Below are 10,096 nucleotides of genomic sequence, written 5' to 3' on the forward strand. Positions count from 1 at the left end.
CCTCTTGACAAGGTCTATATCTGTACAAATTATGGGACCAATAAATATGCAATATATTTAAGAAGATACACAACAAAATTCGTTTCATCCTTCACGCTACTTTAGACGACCAAGATGGCGTCTGATTAGAAAGTTGATTTTTCATGAAAAGATCCATATGCCATGGGCTAATTGTGTGCAAAATATGGGAGTGAAAGGGCATGCATTTACCAAGATACAGGACGAACCTAGTCTTGGCCCTTGACATACCTCGCACAGCCAAGATTGCATCTAACGGAAATACAGAATGAAGTATATTTGACCTTTGACCTCACTGTGCACACCCAAGATGGCGTCTGAGCAAAAAGTGATTATTTTATGAAATGATTCTTGTAACATGGTCTTTACGTGTGCAAAATATGGGAAAGATAGGACATGTATTCACCAAGATACAAGATGATACATTTATGACCTTTGACCCTAATTCAAATACCCAAGATGGTGTCCGATCAAGTAGTTGTTACTTTATGAAATAATGAACGTGACATAAAGTAAATATATACCAAATATGGGGGTGATAGGATATGTTTTTCTTGAGTTATTGCAAAGGAAGTTGCAGAAAGAAAAAAATATCTCAATACATCGGAGATAACCTTATTTCAACCACGTTTTTTGACATGATTCTGTCTTCGTACGAAAAACAAATGGCACACTAGCTATATAGCGCAAAGTCTCAGCTACAACATGTTAAAATCTGGGAGGAATTCACCGAAGGGTAAGTGAGCTTGTGCTCGATAAACACAATCATGTCAATTTTCACATCTAGAAAAAATCCCTCCCATAGAGATAACACGTCATAACGAAGATAAAGAAAAAAATACATATGACCTTTGACCCCAATTTGCACAGACAAGATGACATCTGAGCAAAAAGTGGTTATTTTGTGAACTGATCCTTGTAACATGGTCTTTGCGTGTGCAAAATATGGAAAAGATAGGACAGGTATTCACCAAGATACAGGATGAAACATTTATGACCTTTGACCCTTATTTACTTACCCAAGATTGTGTCTGATCAAGTAGTTGTTACTTTAAAATATGGGATTGATAGCCATTGTTGTTGTTCATAATACGATATATTGCACAGAAAGTAGTAGAAAGAAAGAAAAATAAAGAAAAAATTATGTTATTTTATAGAAATTTGAAGGAGAAGCATAAACAAATCAGAGAAAGATAAAGTTAAGAAAGGGAGATTAAGACTAACTAAAGAAAAAGAAAAAAAAAGTGTTTGAAAAAAAAAAATTATTGGCAGGGGTGAGCCTCGAACCAGGGACCTTAGGATTACGAGTCGGATGCGCTATGCAATGACCTATTTCATGCTCCATAGGCCCTGTGTATTAAGCAAAATGACGCTGCATCGAAGCCGCGTGCCATTTTCAACCAAGTTTTTCGACGCGATGCCGACGTCCTATGAAAAAATGGAGGGCACACTTACGATAGCCCAAAGTCTCAGCTACAACATACTAAAATCTGGTAAAAATTCACCGAAGCATTAGTGAGCTAGTGCTCGAAATAGATAGTCATGTCAATGTTCACTGCCAGAAAAACTGCTCTCCCATAGAGATAACACGTAAACTGGTCAAATCTTACAAGGATACTTTCAATCCATTTTTACGAGGCAATAACGTCATCCAATCAAAATATTGTTTTTACATTAATGAAAGAGCATTTCATAAGCTACAACATACTGAAATTTGGGTGAAAATTAGCAACGAATAAGTGAGATACGCTCGAGTGAACTTGTAATTTGATGACGTCATTTTGAAAATTTACTTTTTTTATTTTATTAAGAAATTTGATATCTTTTCATCATTTTTCAAGCATCGCCAACCCATGAAATGACATGTACAACTCATCAGCTTTCAGAATATGTAAAGAAAATGGGGGATCACCGTCCATCCTGACGAGTGAAATCGGATTTAAAATGGGCGGTTTTTTGGCATTGTTGCACTGTATATCGCCATTGACGCGCGCGCGTAATTTCAACTTTGACGGGTCCGTATGACGTCATATTGAGTCGGATTGACTTGAAACTTCGTAGAAATATTCCTTGACATTTCAGGCAGCCGATATGTGTGAAAAAACGGGAAATTTCCATTGCATAAGAGCTGTGCGTGCGTATATGCGCGCGCGCGTACGCGTCCGTCTAATTTTTTCAATTTTTCAAAAAATGCTCTAAATGGTCTGAAACGTGTGCAAAAAACATTTGAGCTCGATTTGAGCATGCAAATATTTCAACGCGCGCGTACGCGCACGTTTTAAGGTATAGATGAATTTTGAAAATACGAGTAGAATGCGCTTGACTTGAAATATATGTGACGAAAATTTCATTGAAAAATTTCATTCCATTAATGAGATATGATTGAGAATGTGTTTTCATATAATGACGTCATAGTGACGTCACGGTCGACTGATCACTTTGATTTTAGTTCGATTGCCGTCTTTGGGAGACGATACATATATGGTGTAAGTTTGAAATTGATAGGAAAAGGACTTTCTGAGCTAATCGATACACAACTTTTGGGGAGAAATAAGAAGAAAAAGAAGAAGAAGAAGAAGAAGAAAGAATCCGTACAGAAACAGAAGGTGATCCGAGAGGATACTCGGATCACCTAACTAGAGATTGTAATTTGTCATCACTGACAAATTAAGGTGATCCGATCTTTTTTTTAATCAATGATTCAAGTCCTGATCGCAATAGGCATGACCATGCAGGTTTCATCTGTGGTCAGAGACATTGGCCGTGTGATGTTTGGATTCTCATGTAGAAAAGGGAGTCATATCTGCTATCTTTGGTACCAAATCTGTATACACTATAACGAAGATACAACAACAAGTACATAAGACCTTTGACCCCACTTTGCACAACCTAGATGGCATCTGAGCAAAAAGTGGTTATTTTGTGAAATGATTCTTGTAACATGATCTTTGCGTGTGCAAAATATGGGAAAGATAGGACAGGTATTCACCAAGATACAGGATGAAACATTTGTGACCTTTGACCCTAATTTACATACCCAAGATGTTGTCCGATCAAGTAGTTGTTATTTTATGAAATAATGTACGTGACATGAACTAAACATGTGCAAAATATGGGAGTGATAGGGGCTGTTTTTCTTGAGTTATTGCAAAGAAAGTTGCAGAAACATAGAAATATCTCAATACATCGAAGATAAGCTTTAATTTCAACCAAGTTTTTTAACATGATTCCGACATTGTATGAAGAAAGGAAGGCACACATTCGATAGCGCACAGTCTCAGCTACAACATATTAAAATCGAGGAGAAATTCACCGAAGGGTAAGTGAGCTAGTGCTCGATAAAGACAATCATGTCAATTTTCACATTTAAAAAAATTCCCTCCCATAGAGACAACACGTCATAGCAAAGATAGAAAAAGAAGTACATATGACCTTTGACCCCACTTTGCACAGACAAGATGGCATCTGAGCAAAAAGTGGTTATTTTATGAAATGATCCCTATAACATGGTCTTTACGTGTGCAAAATATGGGAAAGATAGGATATGTATTCACCAAGATACAGGATGAAACATTTATGACCTTTGACCCTAATTTACATACCCAAGATGGCGTCTGATCAAGTAGTTGTTATTTTATGAAATAATGTTCGTGACATGAACTAAACATGTGCAAAATATGGTGGTGATAGGGAATGTTTTTCTTGAGTTATTGCATATAAAGTTGCAAAAAGAAAGAAATATTTCAATACATCGAAGATAAACTTTAATTTCAACCAAGTTTTTTGACGTGATCCCGACATCATATGAAAAAACGAAGGGCACAGTTACGATAGCCCAAAGTCTCCGCTACAACATATCAAAATCTTGTAGAAATTCACCGAAGCATAAGTGAGCTAGTGCTCGATAAAGATAGTAATGTCAATTTTCATTTCCAGAAAAACTGCACTGCCATAGAGATTACACGTAAACTGGTCAAATTTGACAAGGTTACTTTCAATCCATTTTTACGAGGTGATGCCGTCATTAAATCAAAATTGTGCTTTTACATTTATGAAAGAACATTTCATAAGCTTCAACATATTGAAATTTGGGTGAAAAATGGCAAAGGATAAGTGAGATACGCTCGAGTAAACTTGGAATTTGATGACGTCATTTTGAAAATTTACTTTTTTGACTTTATTAAGAAATTTGATATCTTTTAATCATTTTGTCAGCATAGCCAACCCATGAAATAACATGTACAACTCATCAGCTTTCAGAATATGTCAAGAAAATGGGGGGTCACCGTCCATCCTGACGAGTAAAATCCGATTTAAAATTGGCGGTTGTTTGGCATAGTTGCACTGTGTATCCCCATTGACGCACGCGCGGAATTTTGAGTTTGACGGGCCCGTATGACGTCATATTGAATCGGATCGACTTGAAACTTGGTAGAAATATTCCTTGACATTTTGGACATCCCATCCGTGTAAAAAAACTGAAAATTTCTATTGCATACTAGCTGTGCGTGCGAATATGTGCGCGCGCGTACGCGTCCGTCCAATTTTTTCAATTTTTCAAAAAATGCTCCAAATGATCTGAAACGTGTGCAAAAAAAATTTGAGCTCGATTTGAGCATACAAATATTTCAACGCGCGCGTACGCGCACGTTTTAAGATAAAATATGAATTTTCAGATTATGAGTAGAATGCGCATAACTTGAAATATATGTGACGTAAATTTCATTTAAAAATTCCATTCCATTAATGAGATATGATTGAGAATGTGTTTTCATATAATGACGTCATAGTGACGTCACGGTCGACTGATCACTTTGATTTTAGTTCGATTGCCGTCTTTGGGAGACGATACATATATGGTATAATTGTGAAATTGATAGGAGGAGCACTTTCTGAGCTAATCGATACACAACTTTTGAGGAGAAATAAAGAAGAAGAAAAACAAAGAATCCGTACAGATACAGAAGGTGATCCGAGAGGATACTCGGATCACCTAAAGAAGAAGAAAGAATCCGTACAGAAACAGAAGGTGATCCGAGAGGATACTCGGATCACCTAACTAGACTTAGAATTTGTCAACACTGACAAATTAGGTGATCCGATTTATTCGGAAATAAATGTTGTGACTACTGACCCTAATTTACCGAGAAAAGACATTGTCTGATGAATCACTTACTTTATGAGAAATATATGTGCTTGACATGTACTAAAATTTCCAGAAAAAATGTACTCCCATAGAGATAATACCTCATTTGCACAACCAAAATGGCGTCAGACCAAATCGTCGTTATTTTATGAGATGATACATCTATCGAGGTCCATGTGTGTGTGGAAAATATTTACATTTGACCTTTGATTCCACTTTACACAGCCAAGATGGCATCTGAGCAAAAAGTTATTTTATGAAATGATTCTTGCAACATGTTCCTTACGTGTGCAAAATGTGGGAAAGATAGGACGTGCATTTATCAAGATACACGATTAGACATTTTTGACCTTTGACCATAATTTACCTACCCAAGATGGTGTCTGATCAAGTAGTTGTTATTTCATGGAATTATGTTCGTGACATGAACTAAACATGTGGAGAATGTGTGGTTGATAGCCATTGTTGTTGTTGATTTATTGCACAGAAAGTGGAAGAAAGAAAGAAAAATAAAGAGCCCTCGGAATAACGAACTTTCGGATATCGAGCTGATCGTAAATTTGAACTGTAGTTAATGGTTAGGAAATACACTCGGCTTGCCATAGTTTGAGCGTTTGTGCGTGACAACGTCTTCAGCCCACAGAACTCCTTGTAAGACTGATGTTCTGTGCTTCCGCCTATGTACCTACCAAACTGCGTGCGCTCTATACACGTACACACATGTTCTCCGATCCCTATACCGTGTACGTGTATACAGTACGCGTGTTTACAGTGGTACGATGTGCTACAGTACTTTGTATGCAATCACGACGTACGTAAAGCTATGGTGTGATGGTAACTGTAAACTTTCTACGACTACTCTACGTCTAATTTCTTCCTAGCCTAAGACACGACCTTTGTTTGACACTGAGTTTTCAGCTCGAGTACCATACCAGGTAGGTGCACAGGCATGTCTAAACACAGACTGTCCCCCTTACTCGATTCTTGGTATCTGGCCCCACCGTATGCACCACATGCAGGCCCCCGCAGCTATTAAAGTAAAATCAAGGGAGATACCTCCCTGAATGTACGTTGTAGTGCGTATGAGGCTGTTGGTCGCAAGCAAGGTTTCTAACGTAGTTACGTAGAATTTAATGTTAGACCATGTTACCTGAATCTATGGGCAAGGTGAGATTTGTAAGAAGCCTAAGTTCCATTCAATTCCAAAGAGATAGTGATTTAGGGGTAGTAGTAGAACTAGACAGAAAGATCCGTCTGTCCGGAGGACTCTTTTATATTTTGCCATTAACGCTGTCCCCCGTAGACAGACGGAAGGTTGCAGTACCCATTGCTGTGTGGATGTTCTTAACCACTGTCTCTATGGAAAATTGGGTGAGGTACCTCACCCTTCTCGATTGCGTCTAATTCACGGCCCTAGGTCGGCAAATTTAAGCTTGTATGGTGAATTTATTTTTTTATGAATAGGTTACACTCACCAGATTAATGAATAATCCAACATTTTAGGAGAATTTTCAACGTAAAACACAGCCTGTCGCGTCGTCACATTCAAACTGCAGAAACATACACTATGAATCTATTAGCCAATCACATGCGAGGTAGTTTCTACGTGTTTGTTTTACTAAAACACGTACCTCGCATGTGATTGGCTTAGCAATTGTTACAGATTCAAAATGGCGACTTACTGCTCGCGAACGGCGATGTTGCGATATCGATAAAATTTCTGCATTATAACCGAGGTTATGTGAGTATTTCGATTGCACAATGTGAGAAATTTATCCCAAATATTGCTGCATAATGTGTCATGTCATGTCATACTTGTTTGAATGTAAAAAAGCTGTCTGAAATTTGGTTTATCGTAACGTTTGATCTGTGCGCGACTGCTCCACACAGGAGCCGCAATCATTGACTTCGGTCTGTATACGGAGGGGATCCGTGAAGCCAGACGCAGTCTCCGCGGAACATTCCCCGACGGACAGATACAGACCGATCTTTCGGTCAATAGTAGAACGTACGTCAGTAGGTCCATGGGCGAAATACGGACGCCATTTCTTAGCTAACAGATCGATAGAGGGCGTATTTATGTGGTGTAATAGCAGTGATTTCTGTGCATGATATGAATACAGAGCTACCAAGTCTCACGCATTGTGAGTGAGACTCAAGCATTTAGGGGTCGTCTCACGATCTCACGCATGGCACCCATTTTTCTCACGTATGGGGCAAAGTCTGGAATTAGGGCCCATAATAAGGAGCATGGTTCAAAGGATTAAAGTGATAGTTACAATTGAAGGTAGACATAAGGTCTAGGCCTATATTTTCCTTTTGTCTTTCAAAATAAGTAAAAGAAAAGATGGTCGCTTTATTATGCACCTGATCGTGCCATTAAGACTAGAACGGTCTAAGAGCTAAAAATTGAACTTGGCATCCCTGTGAATAGATGCTCTGTACATAGATGCACTGCACACACTCCATTATGGTGGAGGGAAATTTATCTTGTACACTGCCACTTGACAAGGGATGCCAAGTTCAAACAATTTTTATGAGTGAGATTTTCATAACTTGGTATCTCGGCGTGCGAATGTGCGCGCGAGTGAGGGTGTGGGAGGGTTTTTCCTTCCTGTGGCCTCCCACGGTAGGGAGCTTTTTCAATTTTTTGCTCTTAATGGTGCGGTCAGGTGCACACTTCAGTGATTATTTTTTTTCTTATTTTGACAGACAAAAGGGAAATATACTCTCAATTGCAACTATCACTTAAATCTTTTGAGCTATGCTCATTATTATAGGTCCAAGTTGCAGACTTCGCCCTATGCGTGAGAAAAATGGGTGTCATGCATGAGATTGTGAGATGGCCCCTAAATTCTAGAGTCTCGCGCAGCATGCGTGAGACTTGGTAGCTCTGCTTGACAGAGGTAGGCACGTAAGCAGAAACCTAGAACAGAGTGAGCGTGACGTGATCAACCTAATATGATGAGCTCAGTCATAGACTCTTTCATGGACTCCTTAGGGTTAGAGGATGACGTGGCGCAGATAATCAGAATGATTTAAAAGTGGTAATAAAATACGAAAAACAACATTTCTCCCTTTCATTTTTCCTTTTTTTTAGGGGGCATACAGGGGAAGAGACTACATTGTACTTAGGTACGAGTTCTTAATTGTCAGAAATGTATCTTTATTGGAATTGGGATAATTACCGTACCTAAGATTCTTTAGGAAATTTGCAAACTCCGTTCCAGTCTTGAACTTCCCCTTTAATGGATAATTAGGGCAGTTTCAGGGTGGTACACAATTTCTTGGTTTTTTTTTTTTTTTTTTTTTGGGGGGGGGGGGGGGGGGGCAATTGCCTGATTAGGCTAGGTAATTTTGATACTTGCAAAACACTTGCCCGAAAATAGATATCATTTGCCCGAATTTTCTTACTGTAAAACAAATTTTTGCGTGCACTTTAATTTCGCGAGCGCCAAGAATCGCGAAATTAAAATGCACGCGAAAGTCCTTGTTTACACTACATGCATTGAACGCCAGTGGCACTTCGCGAAAATTTCATGCCACGAAAAAGGCTGTCGGTTCCAATTCGCGAAAAATTCGTGCCGCCAATATATCATGTTTTACAGTATTTAAATATTATTAATAATTATGAAACAAGGTTTTATTCTTTTCTGTTTCTGTCCTAATATCCTTCAAAATGTTTGACATTATTTAAAGAGTTTTGGACTAGTATTTTTGTTAGGTATCCTATCAAAACTGCACAAATTTTCAGGTAATTTTTCATTGTTTCATGCGAATATTGTCAAGTCAGAAAGGCATGAGTTGCAATACTGTTACTTCATGTGTTTCAGTAGCAAACATTGTAGAAGTTTGGGCCATTCATCATGCGATACATTAGAGACAGTCTGTCAAAACCAAATATGCTGGAATGTTAATTATTTATGATTGTTATGATATTCAAAGATTACTTATGTTTGCATGTTATATTAGAAAAGATATATATTTTATTGCATAATAACATTTTTGTTTTTTGTTTCAGAATTCCTAATCATCATTTGGATCTGTGGAGGATTTGGTTTTTCTTTTTGTGGACGGAGCAAAGTGGTCATTTTCCTGGTATAGTGTTTGGGTAATTCACTTTAGCGGGCTAAATTACTGTGCAATGCCAATTATCTTTAACACTTCAGGTACAAATGTTGTTTTTTGGAAAGAGTTGGGATTTGGTAGTCTGCTGTGGAGATAGCAGTATTTTTTTTTTTAGATGATGATCTGATTTTGATGTGAAATGCTTTTTCCTTAGACCCCAGATTGTGTATACTTGGGACTCATCTTCAAGAGGCTAATGTATGAAGGACACAAGTGCAGTTTTGGACTGGGGTACATGTGTTAAAAGACTGAATAAAGCACACAGTGACATCATATTAGGGGTACAGATTTCGATCTGTGTGCAGCAGTTGGATGTTATTTCATCAGTCATCATCCTAGTGCCAAACTGCAGTAAGGTCTACATGGTAGCTTTAAAATACAGGCAATATGTGACGTAACACTGCGCAATATGTAGTATTCCTGTGAAGGAATATGTCTGCCATTGGTGTTTATGATAACTGGCATTGCACTATAGTATATCCCACTAAAGTAAATACTTGCGTATTGTTGGTAGTGACTAAAGGTTATGCAGGATGTACAATTATTCACTTTAGGAGAATAAGTTATTGCAGTTTTTTTTTTTTGGACAAGAATCAGGCTTGTGTAGTCTATTGTGAGGATACCAGTATCTTCAATAGACTAATAGTGCAGTTTTACCTTGGGTTCATGAGAGATGGAACAGAGCACTGAATGACTTCATTTGAGTTGTACGTGATTGCCTATTGTAGGTTTTTGTCGAGCCCATTGGAGGTGAGGGGCGGGACTAAGGGATTGTGTGCAGTGTCTGTCCCTCCTTTATCCGCT

At 38.2% G+C, this 10,096-nt stretch overlaps 1 long non-coding RNA gene across 1 annotated transcript; it reads left to right on the forward strand.

Moving 5' to 3' along the window:
• The first annotated feature begins 5,100 nt into the window (after positions 1-5,100).
• On the forward strand, positions 5,101-9,834 carry LOC139713985 (uncharacterized). The gene is made up of 2 exons (XR_011709667.1): positions 5,101-6,099; positions 9,186-9,834. It is a non-coding gene; the product is annotated as an uncharacterized lncRNA (long non-coding RNA).
• The last annotated feature ends 262 nt before the right edge of the window (positions 9,835-10,096 follow it).

Source organism: Diadema antillarum, unplaced genomic scaffold, assembly GCF_040938485.1.
Source record: "Diadema antillarum isolate AM-2024a unplaced genomic scaffold, OU_Dant_1.0 seq00002119_RagTag, whole genome shotgun sequence".
NCBI lineage: Eukaryota > Metazoa > Echinodermata > Echinoidea > Diadematoida > Diadematidae > Diadema > Diadema antillarum.